The 17,515-nt window shown below is 52.6% G+C and overlaps 1 long non-coding RNA gene across 1 annotated transcript; it reads right to left on the bottom strand.

Moving 5' to 3' along the window:
• Nucleotides 1-6,037: 6,037 nt before the first annotated feature.
• LOC140844509 (uncharacterized) lies at nucleotides 6,038-16,940 on the bottom strand. Its single transcript, XR_012122941.1, has 4 exons — nucleotides 16,820-16,940; nucleotides 15,065-15,153; nucleotides 8,168-8,322; nucleotides 6,038-7,224 (listed from the first exon to the last, which is right to left on the bottom strand). It is a non-coding gene; the product is annotated as an uncharacterized lncRNA (long non-coding RNA).
• Between the last annotated feature and the right edge of the window lie 575 nt (nucleotides 16,941-17,515).

Below are 17,515 nucleotides of genomic sequence, written 5' to 3'. Positions count from 1 at the left end.
GTAAAGAATTTTAAATGAAATAATATGGCTGAAGCCCTTAACATAATAGCTGACACATAGCTGATGATAAAGAAATGATATATACTATTTTACCTGTAGGTCAATAGGTCAGTAAATGATCAGGTTATCCTGAGGAATGAAGACAAGAAAATGTACAACGTGGAAGTCCCTAAGGGAGATAAGATAGCTGTGGGGAATCCTGCAAATCTCCACTGTTGTGTCTACTCATTGTGCCAGCAACATCTCCACTGGAGAGAATCTTTCCTTGCCATTGTTACAAAAATCAGCAGGCCAATGTGATGAGCAGAGAAGAAACAAAGACAGTGGGTAAGGGAATGTGCTAAGAGCACAGAAGCAGAGAGAATAGAACCAATACAGGAAAGAATCTAAGTCTTCAGAGCTGAAAGGGACCTTGGGGGATCAGCTGACAAGCCGGTTATTAACAGAACCTCCTAATCAGCCTTTTTTTGTGTGCCTCTCTTTACATTTTGCCAAAGATAATATTCACTTTGATGTTGCAAAGCCTTAGTTTGCTTTCTGTGCATCCTCTCTCCGTAATTGAACGTTAGGCCACCCTTTTGTATAGGCAAATTGGCCTCATAAAAAGAGCATTATAAATTTGTGAAAATACAAACAAATTCTCCCAGCTCTGAAATTCTCCTTCGACTCAAATGTTTGACACAAATAATTTAGGGGTGATGGCATTCCTCGAGTGCAGTGCAGGCGGGGGCAGGAGGCAGAAGCTCATTGTTCCACTGGCCGGGAGAGAGAGCTGCCTTCCCGCAGTCTGGGAGACGGAGCCTCAGCTCTCTAGGGAGAACGAGGCGCTGGCCCATCGCTCCTTGCAGGCAGCATGGCGTTGAGCAGAAAGTGGGCTCCTCTCTCCTGAAAGCATTACGGAGAGGTGCTCCGACTCTGCTGTAACCTGAGAGCTTTGACCCTCTGGCAACTAAAGGCCAGGCTTCAGAGAGTACTGAGCTGGGACAGGGGGCTGGAGGGGCTGGAGCCCACGCAGGACTGGCAGTAACCGCACGGAGGACTCCTGAGCCCTGGAGCTCCACGCGACTTACTGGGGGCGCCACCTGGGCCATGCCTTGCAGGGACCCTTCCCTGTGCTTCCTCGCTATTAGGAGGTGTCCTGGGCAGGGACCTGACGACCGTCACTTTCTCTCAACAAATGAAAACCATTGAATGTGCGTTATGCTGCTGATCTCCAAGTCCATGGCAACATTTATTCATTTATTTAAGACAAGAACGAGCTCCTTCTCTAGGCCAGGTGCTGGGTTAGGTGCAGGGGAGGCTCAGATGAGTAAGAAGCAGCTCCCACTCACATCTTGGGAAGATAACACCCTGAAATAAGGGTTGCAACTTGTATTAATTTGGTTTCCACTCTTGGGCGAGAAAAGAATTTAGTAGTTTGTGGAATCTAAGAAAACATCAAAAATCAAAACATGGGCAAAGGCAGGGAGGCCTCAGGAACAAGTGGAACCTGGGATTTGAAGGCTGCCAGAACTGCGTCCCTCTCTCTGCCTCTGCCTGCGCATCCAACTCGTTTTCTCAAAAAGACCAGTCCTGTCCCTAAGGAGGAAGTCAAGTTGACATCAGACCTTGATCTTAGTTGTTTGGTGAACTCCAATACTCGGAGCCCTTAATTCTTTCTTCCTGCTTGAAAAATCCTGCAGAGTCACTCTGATTGGTCCATTTTGTATCAAATGCCCGCTCTTAGGTCAATCGCTGGGTAAATAATATGCCCACTCCTAAAGAAAGCCATTTACATGTTGGCGCAAGGACAGCAGAATAAATGAGGGCAAGTGCCTCCAGATTAACCCCAAAATGCGACATCATTTTCTTCCCTGGGTAGGGTTGCCAGGTACAATGTAGGGTATGCAAACATCACATGGGGCATATTTATACGGAAAAAGTATTCATTTATGTTCATCTGAACTTAACTGGCTGTCCTGCATCATTTGTTTAGTTACTTGTTTGCCTATTTGTTATTTTTTTTGAAGTATCAGTGATATACAATCTTAGTTTCAAGTATACAACCCAGTGGTTCAATAATTACACATATTATTAAATTTTCACCCCCACTAGTTCAGTTACTACCTGTCAATATAGGAAGATGTTACAGAATCATCAGCTATGTTCTCCATGCTGTACTACTATCCATATTGTGACTGAGAATTTCTGTGCCCCTTTATTCCCCTCCCCTTCTCCCCCCACCTACCCTGGCACCTCCCCCATGGTAACCACCAGTCACTTCTCAGTGTCTGTAAGTCTACTGCTATTTTGTTCATTTTGTTTTGTTTTGCTTTTATATTCTACAAATAAGTGAAATCATTTGGTATTTGTCTTTCTCTGCCTGACTTATTTCACTGAGCATAATACCCTCTAGCTCCATCCGTGTTGTTGCAAATGGTAGGATTTGTTTTCTTCTTATGGCTGAATAGTATTCCATTGTGTGTATGTACCACATCTTTTTATCCATTCATCTATTGGTGGACACTTAGATTGCTTCTATAACTTGGCTATTGTAAATAATGTGGCAATAAACATAGGGGTGCATGTATCTTTTCGAATCAGGATTTTGTTTTCTTTGTGTAAATTCCTAGAAGTGGAATTACTGTGTTGTATGGTATTTCTATTTTTAGATTTTTGAGGAAGCTCCATACTGCTTTCCACAGTGGCTGCACCAATTACATTCCCAGCAGCAGTGCAGGAGGGGCCCCCTTTCTCCACATCCTCGCCAACACTTGTGATTTCTTGTCTTTTGGATGGTGGCCATTCAAACTGGTGTGAGGTGATATCTCTCTGGTTTTGATTTGCATTTCCTTGGTGATTAGCAATGTGGAGCATCTTTTTCATGTGCCTGTTGGCCATCTGTATTTCTTCTTTGGAGAAATGTCTGTTCAGGTCGTCTGTCCATTTTTTAATTGGATTGTTTATATTATTATAATCAAATCTGACAATGCTATTCCTGGGCCACTTCAAGGAAAAGGGTGGCGTGTCTGGCTGCTGGGTGATTGGAGAGAGCAGTGCCACTCAGGGGTGGGAGAATGACATTTCCCGGTACAGTCCTTCGGCTGTAATGCTCAGGAACTGACATGGACTAACTTTAGCAACAACAGGGACTGTATTGAAAGGCTACTGAGCCAGGCCACCTCCTTGGACAACTCCAGAGCTGGCCCTGAACTAGTGCAGTGTGGCCGCTCTGATTGCAGGGGGGCTCCCAGAACAAAAAGGGGATTTGGGTCACCTCACCCAGGAAGGACAGGACCTGGGCCACCCCCAGCCTGCAGCTCAGCTTACCTACCATGTCCCACCTGCTGGCCCTAGTGCAGTTCTGCCCTCACCTCCTCAAGAATGCACCTTGCAGTGCAAGAGTGAGTGACAGCATTGGAGGGTGACCTTGAATTTGCTCTGATGAATGAATCGTGTAGACCCTGTTCAACCCATGAGCAGAGTAGTAAGAGCTCATGGGTCAAGACAACTCAGTCCTAACTGCCACCCATTTTGTTGCCTGGGACACAACACTGGGTTCCCAGGAGAGACACTCTAGCTGGGTTGGGGTCACATGCCTGATCTTTGGACAAGGCAGATATTGATCCCCCAGAGTAAGCAGTGGGTGCTTCCCTGGAGGGAAACTGGGATGCTGTGAGCAGAAGAAGGCAGAAGGGATACTCAGGGAAGCGACCCCAGCAGGTGCCCGTTCTGATGACACCTGTGTGCTCTTCAGGACTGAACAGCTGGCCCTCTGGCGTCCTTGCCCCATGGAGCCGCAGGCCATGGAGGGAAAGCTGGCCAGCTGCAGGCGTGACCAGCCGCTCAGCAGTCCCTCAGGCTGGTGGCTGTCCACAGCAGGGTCAGGGCAACCAGACCCACCAGTCAGGTGTGAAGGTGAAGAAAGAGATTTGTTACTAATAACGCTCAAAACACTTCTGGAGGAATCCACCTTTAAAAAAATTGACAGCAAATTCCAGACTCTGTCCTCAGTAGTCATTCTGACTTCCTGGCCTTGCTGCTGGCATTCCTGAGTGGGGGAAGTGGGGGTAGAACTGGTACCCAGCCCACTACAGCCTGCTCCCAGCGTCCGCGGAAAGCCACTGTCTCTCCTGCTCCGCCGGAAGGACTGAGCAGCTTTGCTTCCCTGTGAAATGGGAGTGGGAAGGGCTATGTCCTAATTTGAGTTGGTTCATAGGTGTGGGGCCCGCATGTGCGCATCATCTCCTGCCTGGTATGCGGCAGAGACAATGAGGGTCTTGAGGACAGGGACCTAGACTTGTCCCCAGCAACCTGAGCTTTCCTGGACTGAGGGGAGTGAGAAGAGAGGAGACGGGTCTGGGGCATTCAGAGAGCCGGGACCGCGCGCTGCTCACCAGCACATCAGCTGCAGACCAAATTAAATGCTACATATAAACACTCAGAACAGTGATGGACACAGTAAGATTCTAGTAACTATTGGTTGTGGTATTTGCACAGTTAAGATACAGATTCAGCTGCTGTAACAAAGGCTATAATACTAGTGGTTTCACCAAGAGACAGGTGCATTTCTCTCTCAGTAATGGTCCTCGGATAAGCAGTCCAGGACTAAATGTGGCAGTTTGACGGTGCAGGACACCCTGACTCATCCTTACTTGTCACTGCCATCCTCAGCATGTGGCTTCCATCCTGAGGTCTAAGATGGCTGCTCCAGCTCCGGCCTTCACATCCACATTCGATCAGAGAGGATGGGACGAGGGAAGTGGAACATACGACTTTCCCTTTGGGGTAAGTCTCTCCCACTCACATCCCACTGGCTTCAACTTCATCACAAGGCTTCAGCTAGAGGCCAGGGAGGCTGGAAGATATGATCTTGGGCTGGGCAGCCAGGCACCTCCCTGAAATGCTGAGCTTTATCAGAAAGCAAGAAGGCGGGGGAATGGACGACTAGGGGCTGGGATTAGTCCCTACTGTGTTGCTGTTTCTGCCTTTTCCCTGCAGAATCGGAACTTCCCAGAGTCAGTTCCCCCAAACTCTCAGATCTCAGAGAGAACACAGAAAAGGTGGAGGTGCAGGGGAAGAGCCTGGGGCAGTTGAATGGGGACAGAACACTGTGCTGCCGGTGGGGAAAGTTATTACCCCACCACCGCCACCGTGCTCTTCCTGCCTCAGCCTTTGACCACTGGGCTTTGACATATGCCCCCTTCCTCCAGGCCCTCCCTCTGGGGTCCCCCAATTCAGGCGACTCCTATCCCGTCTCCTTCTCTCTATTCCCACCTTATGTGGTCCCTTCCAGTCCATACCCAGTGCCCCATACTGCTGGAGAATCCGGGAATTCCAGGTGGCAACGCAGATTTCCCTCTGGTGTCACCACCCCCCCTAGAAGGAGGCAGTCTCCTGCAACAGGAAAACTGGGCTAGCCAGCAGCTGGCCCCCCGGGCCTCCTCGCCCACACAGAGCCTCCTCCTCACAGCTGTACACACGCTTCCTTCCTCTTCCTTCCTCAACCCAGGGGCGGCAGAGCCAGGCGGAGGGACCAGCAGGCTCGGCTCCAGCACCGTCCCCAAGATGACTGGCCTGACCAAGCCGGTCACTTCCCTCTGGTCTCTGGCCTTCCCTCCAGGCCCGGCCCTGCTCGGACAGTGCCCATTCCACCAGCCCACATCCCGTCCACCCCCACCTTCCCAATCTCGCCAGCTTCTGATAAAATTCTCCCTGCCCCTGGCACGCCTTCCCGGCTGCAACACACCCCCACCTTTCTGGCTGGGGCCGGCTGGGGCCAGCCCGGGCGACCTCCCTTCCCTAGCCACCCCTCCTTAATAACCCTCTGGAAGAGGAAAGCTGACAACCCCTGTTCCGCTCTGATGAGCTGACCCTGCTTTTTCCAGTCACAAGGGCAGTCAGAGGCCAAATTTTCCATCATGGAGAAAGGCAGGCGGGAGTGAGGGTAAGGGGGTGTAGGCAGCATGGGGTGGCCACCCAGCCTGGCTGCCTCCTGCCTCCTTTGGTTCAAATTAGAGGACGCCTTCAGCAAGAGCAGATGCAGCCTGGTTCTGAGAGCTGGGCCAGGCATGGCTCAGCTCAGGGAGAAAGGCAGAGAGAAGAACGCATTTCTTTTTAATGGGAAACAGATTTGAGAGGGGGAAAAAATGAGAATTACCAAGGAATCAGACTCCAGGAATCCCAGCAGAGCAGCGGGAGGTGCAGCCTCCCCCAGCGGGCCCGCCCAGCCTTTCCTGCCTGCCTGCCGCAGGGCTGTGTCTCCGTGTACATGGCCCTCCTGGCCACCTTTCCAGCTGATCCCCCCAAGCACCCCACGAGGCAGGCTGATGGGATCACCAGCCCCCTGGGCCAAGGAGAATCCTAAGACTCCACAAGGTTAGGAGATTGCTCAGGGTCAGCAACAGAAGGGGGAAGGAACACGTGCCCCCCCCCAATCCCAGATGTAACTGTGTGACGGGTGTCACCGTGTCCCCCCAGTCTGCAAGGGATTTGCATGTATTTGCTTAAGTTATGCATCAGTACCGGGGCTCTTTGCCTATATTTAGATGTAATGAAATAACTTTACCATTTTTGAAACTGAGATGGGGGCTATTTTAAGGTAGCCAAAGGTTACCTAATTCATGCATCATGCATGCAAAGCTGTTTGGGGAATTGCACAATTACACAAACAGTCCTACAACCACAAGGGCTCCCAGAGAAAATCCTTTTCCCTTTTCCCACCGCTGGTGGAGAGAGCACCCCTGCCCCACTTCCGAAGGTGAGGAGCTGCCCCCTCCTGCAGCAGTGGAACCCAGGGCTGCTGTGTTTGCCATTAAGAGGAGCCCTGGCCCCATCAGGGCTCCAGGAGGTCAGGGAGGAGGACAAATGTGAATCAGAGTTCTCAAAACAGATGCAAAAAGTGCTCATATCACAATACAATGACACTTAAGGAGACAGAATTATGTATAAGCACTGTGGGAACAGCGCAGAAGCACTTGGCCCAGGGGAGTGGGGTGGTTGTTCGGGGAAGTTTCCAGAGGCAAACAAAAAACAAAAAAACTGAGCAGTCTTCAAGGATGAGTAAGCGTTGGCAGAGGGGCTGCAGGAGGCCGGCGGCACAGGCTGTCCCTGCAGAGGGGACAGTGTGAGGATGCCGTGGAGGCAGCACACAGCCGGGCAGGTGCCAGGGCTGGAGAGTCGGGCCGAGGCTGGGCTGAGGCGGGCCTCGCGGGTCTGAGGGTTTGTCTGTGGGCGGCGGTGGTTCTAAAGAGAAGAGTGGTTTGGTCATATGGGACGTGGGTGTTCCTGGCGGCCCCTTGGGGCTGGCAGGCTGGAGGGAGGGAGGTCAGTGAGGAGGTGGAGGCCGAAGTCCAGAAAGGTGATGACCGTCTGAGCCCGGGCACTGTCAGCAGCGTGAGGAGGAGAGAGCAGGTCTGAGAAAGATCTAGAAGGTTGGTCAACAGGAGCTGGTGAGGGGGTAGATATGGAGGGAAGCTGAGGAGGAGGAAAAGGGGTCCAAGGCCCCCCTGAGGTTACTTCAGGCAGACATTGTTCTCCTTGTTCTCACAGTGGCAGAGATTTGGAAGCCAGGAGGACCATGCCGTCAGGGAGGTGGGGGAAGGGCAAGATTTTGTACCATTTTTTAATAGCCAAATAGAGCTGTTCGGCGGCCCTTCAGGCTCAGGACCTTCCCCTGTTGGAGGCTCTGTGACTCCAGCTGCTTTCACGCTCAGGCAGCATCCTACGGCCGCTTGAGGATTTAATTCAATCCAATGCTCGTTGAACTGCTACTTCTCGTAAGGGAAAGGGGCAAAGACAAGCTCTAAACAATTATTTGAGGACTTAAAGTGTGTTGGCCGAGTGTTGAGTGCATTTACATGTAATTTCATCTCTAGTCACAGTCCCCGCAGCCCTGGGGGACAGGGTCACTTACCTCCAGCGCCCTGAGAGGTCGGGCAATTTGCCCAAGGTTAGGTGGCACATAGGGGGTAGCGCCAGGATGCAAACCCAGTAGACACGTTGTTCCTCAATGAAGCCAGAGGTTGCAAGTGACTGATACACAAACTATTTTAAGCAAAAAGGGAATGTGCTGGCTTGTTTGCCTAAAAAGCACATGCGTCAGCTGGCCCCGGGCACAGCCAGGTCCAGGGGCTCAAATGACGCCGTCAGCTCGCATGTGCTCCCGCTCGTAAGTGAGTGAACCCACCTCTCTCCCATTCATGCTCATCTCGGCTCACGTGTAAGGCAGCAGAGCATGAGGGTTTGGGGACTCCACGGGCTGGGTTCAGGTCCTGGCTCCACTTAACTGGCTGGGTGACATTAAACAAGTTGCTTGACTTCTCTGTGCCCATGTTTCCTCACCTGTAAAATGGAGATAACAATAGTACTGCCTCAGAGGTCCTGGTGAAAGGAAGCCACACATCGTGCTTGGAAAAGGGTCTGGCATAAAGTCTGCTCCCACCATGCCAGCTATTATTGCTTGTGTCTCTGCGTCTTTTGAGATTGGCCCTGTACTTTCCTGTCTCAGATAGCTTCCTCCATGTGACCCAGAGAGATGGCCACAGAAACCCCAATTTGCCTCATCCCCACAACTTCTGGTCTCAGAGAAAGACCTTTCTCCGTGTATACATGTAGCAAATCCCAGAGTAGACTTTGGGTCTGTTCAAGCCATGTGTCATTTCTGAGGCTGGGGACGGAGCATTGTCATTGGCCAGCCTGCGTCATCTTCCCAATGTTAGGAGGCACCATGACCAACAGCCTCGCTTGGATCATATAGAAGTAGAAGAAGGCAGAGTCCTTACAAGATGGGATGCTGTGAGGACAGACTAACATATGTGCACTGTTCTGGGCGAGGTGCCGTTATGAAGGGGTGTGACAGGATGAGGGGGGCCAGCCTCCTTCCCGTGAGGACTGACATCAAAGCAGAGAAGATGAGTCACACAGCAGTCCTGGAAGGCAGGCACTATGGACTGAACGTGTGCCCCCCCAAACTCATATGTTGGAATAATGAAGCCCCAGGTGATGCTATTAGGAGGCAGGGTCTTAGGTCTTAATGGTGGAGCCCTCATGAATGGGATTAGTGCCTTTAGAAAAGAGACCCCAGAGAGCTCCCTCAGTCCCCCTTCTGCCGTATGAGGACACGCGAGAAAGCCCGTCTGTGAAACAGGAAGCAGGCTCGTGCCAAACACCAAATCTGTGGACACCTTGGTGTTGAACTTCCCAGCCTCCAGACCTGTGAGAAACAAATGCTTGTTGTTGAAGCCATTACCCCCCAGCCAATGGGATTTGTAACCGTAACAGGACACCTGAGAGTCTCTGCATCTTCAGGAAAGAAGGGCTCACATCTGGTTGAGGGAATCAGCGCATCTTATGAGGAGCTGGTGTGAGCAGACCTGTGGGGTGTGGGTGGGGTGTTGGTTTATCCGCCAAATGGGAGCTGGAGCCCATTTAACGTGAACAGTCGTATTGGGGTGAGAGGCATCTATTTCGACAGTAAAAAGGTCGTCTTGAAAGGTGAGGCTGGCACGCTGAGCTAGCCACAGCCACAGAAACATGGGCCCGGGTCAGGAATCATCAGATCAGGGGCTGGAAAAGAAAACAGCTCTATGTAGATATTGGATTACTGAGATGGATAGCAGGGTATGCATGGCGTGGAAGAGGGCGATGAGTCAGATGCTGAGGTCATCTAGCAAGTCCTGGAGTTGTGAGCATCATCGGCCAGGATGGGAAGAGGCCAGGATAAGCAAATGGCCAGATGGCAAAGATTTTTAAAAGAGACCTTCATTCTTGATCCCCAGTGCCTTCCAGAGACTTCTACATGACTCATGTAAACTCCAGTTAATCCAAGAAAAGTTGGCTTTCTAGAAGTAATTTTATATCCATGATAAGTATGCAACGATTCATTCATTCACTCATTCACTTCCCATTTATTCCAGGCTTCAAAGATACAGATGACTAAGACTTGACCCCTGACCCCAGGGAGCCCACCATCCGGGGCAGGCTGGTATTTGCTGGTAGTACACCATAAACTAATAATCTGTTCTGTGGTTGGCTCCCCATTGGACTCCAGTCAATAAGTGTTCATTGACTGATTAATTGTATCTCTGTCCTCAGCCTCCACTTGGACTGAGAGACTTTAATCCAATAGTTTCAATTAGGTACTGTTTTGAGCAGCATCTGGAAGCTGTCACAGGAAGGCAGGCGGAAGCTGAGATCCCTCCTCGCGCGAGAAGCAGTGGCTGCCACTGCAGAGTGCCGGTAAAGACCTGCTTCTGTCACAGGAAAAGTTAAATTTCATGTGTGGAGAACGAAGGGGGAGGATTATCCAGGGTGAAGGTCACCGCAGAAGAAGGTCTAAAGGGCCTGGGGAGCAGAGGACTGAGGGGCAGGGAGGGTGGGCCCGGGGGGCCATGGCCTGTGCTGGAGGGAACCCTCCCAGGCAGAGACCAGAGGGAGGCCTTGGAGCCGAGGCAGGAGAGAAGCAGGTCACGGCCGTGGGAAGGGGAAGGGATGAGGGGGAGAACTGGTCAGAGCGCTGTTGGGAGACGGAGATTTTGGTCCTTGACACCCCACCCATGAAGAGGGGGGATCTGCTGCGCCGCCCCTGCCCCTGGCCGGCCTGTGACTGTGTTGACCAATAGAATACAGCAGAAGTGACGCTGCGCCGTTGCAGGCCTGGCCTTTAAGGAGGCTGGGGGCTTCCTCCTTGGTCTCCGGGGGCCCTGATCAGATCTGTCTTCAACCCTGGTCACCTGCCGTCCTATCTGGCCCGTCACCACCGAGATCCCAGCATCTCTCTGGTGAGCCCCCGCGGGTTGCCGCAGACCCCAGCACAGGCGTGCTGTCCGCCCCCGCCTCCCTCCGGCCTCCCTCAGCTGCTGACCTTTTCTGCTATGGAACGTTTTGCTTCCAAAACTCTTTCCAGGGGTGATTTCTGGCATCCTGACTGACAGCCCATCCATTCTGCACTTGCATCTGAACCCACTTCGATGCCTCCTCCACCGCCTTAACCCCCTGTGAACAAGTATCTCCAGGGGGACCAGGGCAGGATCCCCTGGATCAGTCTTGGTGCCAGCATTTCGGAGGTGATAACGGGCCACAGGCTTGCCCTGTGTCTTCTGGCGTCCCATCTGGTTGCCCACAAGGGAAGCAGCCCTTGAACTCCAGCTGTTCCAACGGCTACTGCACACGTCACCCTCCTTCTGCTCTTCTCTTCTTTCTCTGCTGATCCATATTCTGGATCTTTCCCCAGAGAGCCTGATCCTTCCGTGGGGCCCTGAATCTTCAGTGTTGACTGTTGTAGAAGTAGGCAAAGCCGCGGCATGATGGGGGGATTGAGGAGGGAGGTGAACGAGGCAGAATGGCGCCTCCCCAGCTGCGTGCTGCCCCGTCGCCCCCTCCCTCCATCTTCTCCTCCAGCAGCTGCTCAGTGGGAGACGGAGGGCTAACAGGCTCCATCACACAGCTCGTCGTTTTTCTGACTGCCAGCCAGGGGTACGAAGCCACCGCGCCCCTCCAGTGCACGTACAGGGGAACTAAGGCTCAGAGGGAGTTCACCGTGTCCAAGGTCAGAAGACTCATCATGAGGCAACCAGCTCTCCGAACTCCCCGTGCAGTTCATTTGAACTATCCTTCCAGGTCCAGCAAAGTCATGCATCACACCTCAGTGACATTGAGGAAGGCCCACAGTGACATGGAGGATGAATAGTTTACAGAGGGTCAGATTCTGAACTCAGTTCAGATGAATGAAGTGCAATTAATCTTGTTCTCAAGAAATTAACATCCTACGGGAAAGGAGATGTTAATTCAGCCTATCAAAAAATGTCTTATCAAGCACCGACTATGTATCAGAATATATTAAGACCTGTGAAGAATATGAAAATGAGTGAAACATGGTCTCCGACCTGGAGCATACGATCAGCAAAAGAGATAAGATTTGTACAAGGGAAGATATAACTAGCAGTTAAAAACCAGAACACAGTAATGAACGTGGCTTCCAGGGAGTAAATGCCAGGAGAGGTGAAGAGGATGGGGGACGTATCTATACATCCCATGGCCTCGCATCCCCATTGCAGAGAAGCATCCCACGGGCCAGTAGGGAGACATGTGCAAGATGCTCATGACAGCCGGGTTTCTAGTGCCTGGGAAGCAGCCTAGCAGTGGATGGTCAGTGCGGTACATGTGCATGCACAGGATGCATGCAACACTATGCTGTCTATCATGAGTATACATGATGGCACAGGCCTTAAATAACTGCCATTGAGTGAACAAAGAAACTGAGATTTGGTACATGAAACCAACTCTGTAAATTAACAACACACATATGAAATAATACCATGAATCTTTTTTCAAGAACACACATAGATGTCAGTCAGCATTTGAAAGGCAGACCGGAAGAACACACTAAAGCGTCTATGGTGACTGAGCTAACAGGAGGGTGGAGAATAACAAAATACAATAAATGAAACAGAGGCCTTGCATAGACAAGTGGCGTAAGGAATATGATTAGTTCTGTGCATCCAAGGGGCAAAAATGAAGTTATTTAAGAGAAATAACTGCTGTTATTTCTGTCCTGTTTGGGGAGGTCAGGCAGGGAGCTCCTTAGGCAGATGGACCCTGACTGGTCAGCCACCACATCACACTTCCTTGCGAACCCTACATTCAACGTCTGCCAGTTTTGGATTCTGGGGACTCAGCCGGAGTCCCTCCCCTGCACGCAGGTGCCCAGGACCAGCCACCGGAAGCCTCCTCCTCTTCATCCACAAACCAGCCCACCGCCCTGCCCCAGGGGCTCCTGCTCATCGTCTGCACAGCACCCCGTCTCCTCACCTCTCAGCTCAGCCCTTCAACAAGGAGAAAACGAGGCTGGACTGCTTACATACTTACTGACTTTGAGATGAGACAAACCTGAGTTTGAATTCAGACTCCAGCAGCTTATTGTCTGAACTTGGGCAAATGACCCAAGCTCTCTGAGCGTCACCTCTCCGATCAGTAAAGCAGGCGTAACTACTTTTCTCACAGTGGTATTGGGAGGATCAAATTAGAAAATATGTAAACCACAAAACAATGGTAGTGTGTTGATGAAACCCTGGGCTCAGGAAGGGACCTGCAGCAGTGGGGCTGGGTCCTCATTCCAGCTCAGACACCAATCTGTGGTGCGATGCTGGCGCCCCTCACTCTTCACTCCCGGTCCTGCTCCCAAATCCTGTTTTCACCCATTCCCGGGCTCTGCTTAGGCAGAATCTGCTCTTAACCACCAGACCTCCCAAGTTCTGTGACCTTGGCGATTCTATAGATTAAGGCCGCAGAGCCGCTCAGTCCTCAAATTACAGTTTCTCCTTCCCCTGGGACGCTTGCCACCCTTGGGTGCTCAAGAAGAAAGCCTAACACTGTAATCCAGGGCCCCTTTTTGCTTAAAATGTGGAAGGGAGTTGAGCCTAGTGAGGCCTTGTGTCTAAATCTGACTTCTCCTTCGGCAGTACTATTTGTGATGGAAACTCCAAAACGATTTATCAGAGTAATGATTTCTGATTCTAGGGCATCGTGGTGACTAACGGCGGGGCTACCTGGAGCTTGTCTTCCTGGCTTGCTTTTTCACTAAAGAGCAATTGTGCAGAGAGGGGGTGGGTGGGGGTGGCTAAGGGCTTTGATGTGAAGTGAGAGTCACAGCTCAGCTTGTTGCCAGCCCTGGGGCGGGAGAGGAAGAGAGGGGTGCAAAATAAGTCAGCTGAGATGGCTCACAGAGAAAATTCAAAATCTGTGCATTTCAGTGCGTTGTTTCATCTGAATGCCTCTGACGTTACCCACTCCAGGCAAAAACATCCCGCACTGCAACAGGGAACGACATGATGATAAATGTTGCCTGAGCATTAGCAGAGAGGTAGATCGGGAGGAGATCGCTCTATATCACTCTCAAGGACGGAGCAAGAGAAAATATGGCTGAGCTGCTGCAAGATGCATTAAGGGAGGCTTGAGAAAGATACTAGTCCAGCCAGAGAGAAGCACTCAGGATGCGATTCATTTCCCAAGGAAACATTCTGAACATCGGCGCCTTTTGGGGATGAAGGAAGAACGCTTCTGCCATGATGGGGACGGGGTTCGATAATTTTTGTTGTGCAGCTTGCTAGAGGCTTAGGATAGCAAGGAGGTGGGAGAAGTGGGGGCAGTAGAGGTTAGGTTCTGATGTGTCCTCTGATCACCCTGACCTTGTGACTGGCAGCTCAACACAAGGCGATGAACAAACTTGCAAAGGTCTTCTCACCTCCAACCAAGCTCTTGGGTTAGGATGGAATTAAGAGATGTTGGGAGTCAAAGAGTACATCCCCCTAATTCATGTCCACCCAGAACCTCAGACTATGACTTATTTGGAAACAAGGTCTCTGCAGGTGTCATTAATTAAGGATCTCAAGATGACATCATCCTGGATTTAGGGTGGGTCCTACATCCAATGACTGATGTCCATATAACAAGGGGAGAAGACATACAGGGAAGCCATGTGTGGACAGAGGCAGGGATTGGAGTGATGCGTCTACAAGCCAAGGAATGCCAACAGCCACCAGAACCCAGAAGAGAGGAGCTTCCAGAAGGAACCAACTCTGCCAACACCTTGATGTCTGAACTTCAGCCCTCCAGAACCGTGAGAGAATAAATGTCTGTTTTTAAGCTCCCTGTTTGTGGTGAGCTGTTTTGTCAATCCCAGGAAATGAAGGCAAGGGAGTGGTGCAGAACGCTTCCAGAGGTGCCCCCAGAGAGCTCCACCGTCTCCGGGAGCATCACCTGCTTCACAGCTCAGACTTCAATGTCTGCAGCGCCTCTCAGTGGAGCATCTTCAGAGATTAGAGGTTCTGCTATGTAGCCCCCCCCCGCCGGGTCCTGCGGCCTCATCCTCATACTCATCCTGAGCACATACAAGCCCAACGCGAATGGCCACCTGCACCCACTCAGTGGGGGCTTCGGGACAAGCTGAGACAGCCCCCCTCTCTATGTCACACATCTGCTCATGTCTCCCGGCCTAAATTTGCTTGTTCCTCCCCCAGACCGACTCCTCCAAGGCTCAGCATATGAGGTAAGGCCAGACAGAGACTGTCCACCTCAGATCCCTTACCCGTCTACACCAGAAGCCACTTCTCCTCTCAGGCAGGCCCCCAGCCACAGGAGACCAGCGCTCTCTCTGGTCTGGAGGAAGCTGGGACCCTATGGGTGCAAGGTTAAGGGTGGTGAAAACCAGTAGAAGTCAATAGCCCATAATGCACAATGGGGACTTCAGAGAACCCCCAAAACATGGCACCCCATGAGGAGAGGCATTCTTTTATCCACGGTTCCCAGTTCCTCCCCTGTAAAGATACCTGGGAAAGATCCTCTCCTTTAAATGTGCGTACGTGATGTTTGGGAAGAACACTGAAAGCAGACGAAGGGCCCACTGCTGGGGCCTCTGTAATGGCCGCTCCATGATGTGCTGACACGTAGGAACATGCCTGGGCCTTCTGCAGCCGTCCCCTCTGCCCCCCACTCTAGGCCTTCTTGGTGGACACTTTGCCTCTGTGAAAGCAGTGTCTAGCCACCTATGGGAGCCTCTTGAATGTGTCACATTCTCAGAGCTGCTTGCCTCTCCTCAGAGCTGTGGAGGCTTGCAACTCAAGATTTGGTCTTCTCTGTCCGCCCGGGTGGGCTTCCGGCTCCGCTACCGCCTGGGGAGCTGGGAGGAGGGGGTGGGCAGCTGTGCTCTCTGCCCCCAGGCCTGGTTTGGGCTCAGGAGAGGGGGGCCTAGGCCGTGCTGTTGAGGGAGCTGAGGGTGAAGGGCCAGTGGATGGGGAGGGGGCAGAGGGACACGTCCTTGAATGGCTGACTCCCCAGGGGCAGAAGGCCAAGCAGACCTTGACAGACACACCCTGGGAGATGCGGCCGGCAGACGCAGAGGGAGAAGGGAGAGGCCAGACTCAGGAAAGGACGGGGTCATGGTCACGGCAACCGTGTGCTTCACGGGAAATCTGCTTCGCTGTCCCTGCCCACCCCCAGCCAAGTGTTCGCCAGAGGACGGGGCGTCGCAATGTCTGGATTGGGACTATGGCCACCAGGAACGTGGCTGTCTTCCCCCAACCCACAGCTGGTCAGAGCCTGTGCCGGACTCAAACCCTGTCCTCTTCCCTCCCGGCCCAGTGCCCCTTCCTCCACCGGAGCCCAGACTGACTGATCAGGGGAGACTGTGAGCATGAGCACGGGGGCTCTGCAGCCCCTCGGCTCTCCTCCCACCTCCCCCCGGCTCCCTAAGCACAGCCGACCTCCGAGAGCCCGAGGGCGGCCCCTTCTTGGTGCCAAGGGCCTGCCAGGTGGCCACCACTGAAGCTCACTTGGAGGAGTATGGCAGCTGTTTGGTTTTGAAAATGTGCAAGGATGTCTTCAGAAGCCCCGTGATTGTCAAGGGAAGGGATTCTAGTGCCCAAGGCGAGGGGTTAGCAGGCTGTGCAGAATGGCTGGGCGTGCGTGGGTCTTACTGGCGCCCAGGGGAGCCGGTTCTAGGGCAGGTGCGTCAGCCTTCACTGGGGAGGGGGCCTTGCAGTTGGGACCCACTTTTGCTAATTACTAATAAGCGCCATTTATTCTTAATGAACAGTCTGTTTTCCGCCTCCCACTGGGTTCCGCCTCCTGCTTTCTAGGAACGGAGCAGGCAAGGGTCAGGGGGTGGGGGCAGGAGGGACAGCCACCCCTCGCCTCCCCCAGGCCTCTCCTCTCAGCACAGAGCCTGGGAGCCTGGGGCTCTGGACTCCCTTGGCTTCGTTTGGGAGGCGTGGGGACCTTGAAGCCTCCAGGACAAGAAAGTGAGGAAAGTGGGTAGTGGATGGTAGTGGATGGGGTAAGTCACCTGGTAAGGAAGGAGAAGCAGGGGGCGCCAGTTCCCCCAGAAAGCAGGTCCTGGAGCCTGGCCCTGGCTCACCTACCCGAGCGGCACCTCTCAGCTGTTCCTTCGTGGCTGCCCATGTTCCCTCCCCCTTCCCAGGAGAATGCTGGGACCGGCTCAACATTTTATCCCGAGCTATTTTGAGGGGAAAAGAGGGGGGCTGAAGCTGGTGTTGGAGCCAAATCACTCCCTTCTCTCTGGTTCCCACCATCCCCTCCCCCACCTGTTTTGGGGTTGCCAAGGAAACCACACTGCCTGCCGGCAGCTTCTGTTTTGTTGCTGTCAAGCCCAGGAAAGTTTCTGAGGCCAATTCAGTGGGAGCCCAAGTTGGTGGGCAAAGAGAGGCCGTTCCCTCTTGAAGCCTCCCGCACGATGCCCTCCCACACAGCTGTGCACACACGCGCACACACACGCGCACAGACTGGTACTGCCCCGCCCCCACACACACCAGCAGCTCCAATCGCCCAGCTGAACCTGATGGGAGGAGAGAAAATGAAACACCAACAGGGAAAACATCCTTCCTGCCTGCCCCTCAACAGAGCACCATGCCCAAAATGCCTTCATCCTCCTTTCCCGGAGCCCCGGAGCCTGCGAGGTTTGGGTGCCCCAGGCAACACACCCACGCCCACAGCAGCCTGCCACCCCAGGCTCGCTCCGTCC

This window comes from Manis javanica, chromosome 11, assembly GCF_040802235.1.
Source record: "Manis javanica isolate MJ-LG chromosome 11, MJ_LKY, whole genome shotgun sequence".
Taxonomy (NCBI): domain Eukaryota; kingdom Metazoa; phylum Chordata; class Mammalia; order Pholidota; family Manidae; genus Manis; species Manis javanica.
Note: the sequence above shows the minus strand (reverse complement) of the source record. Positions and strands in the feature narration are given on the sequence as shown.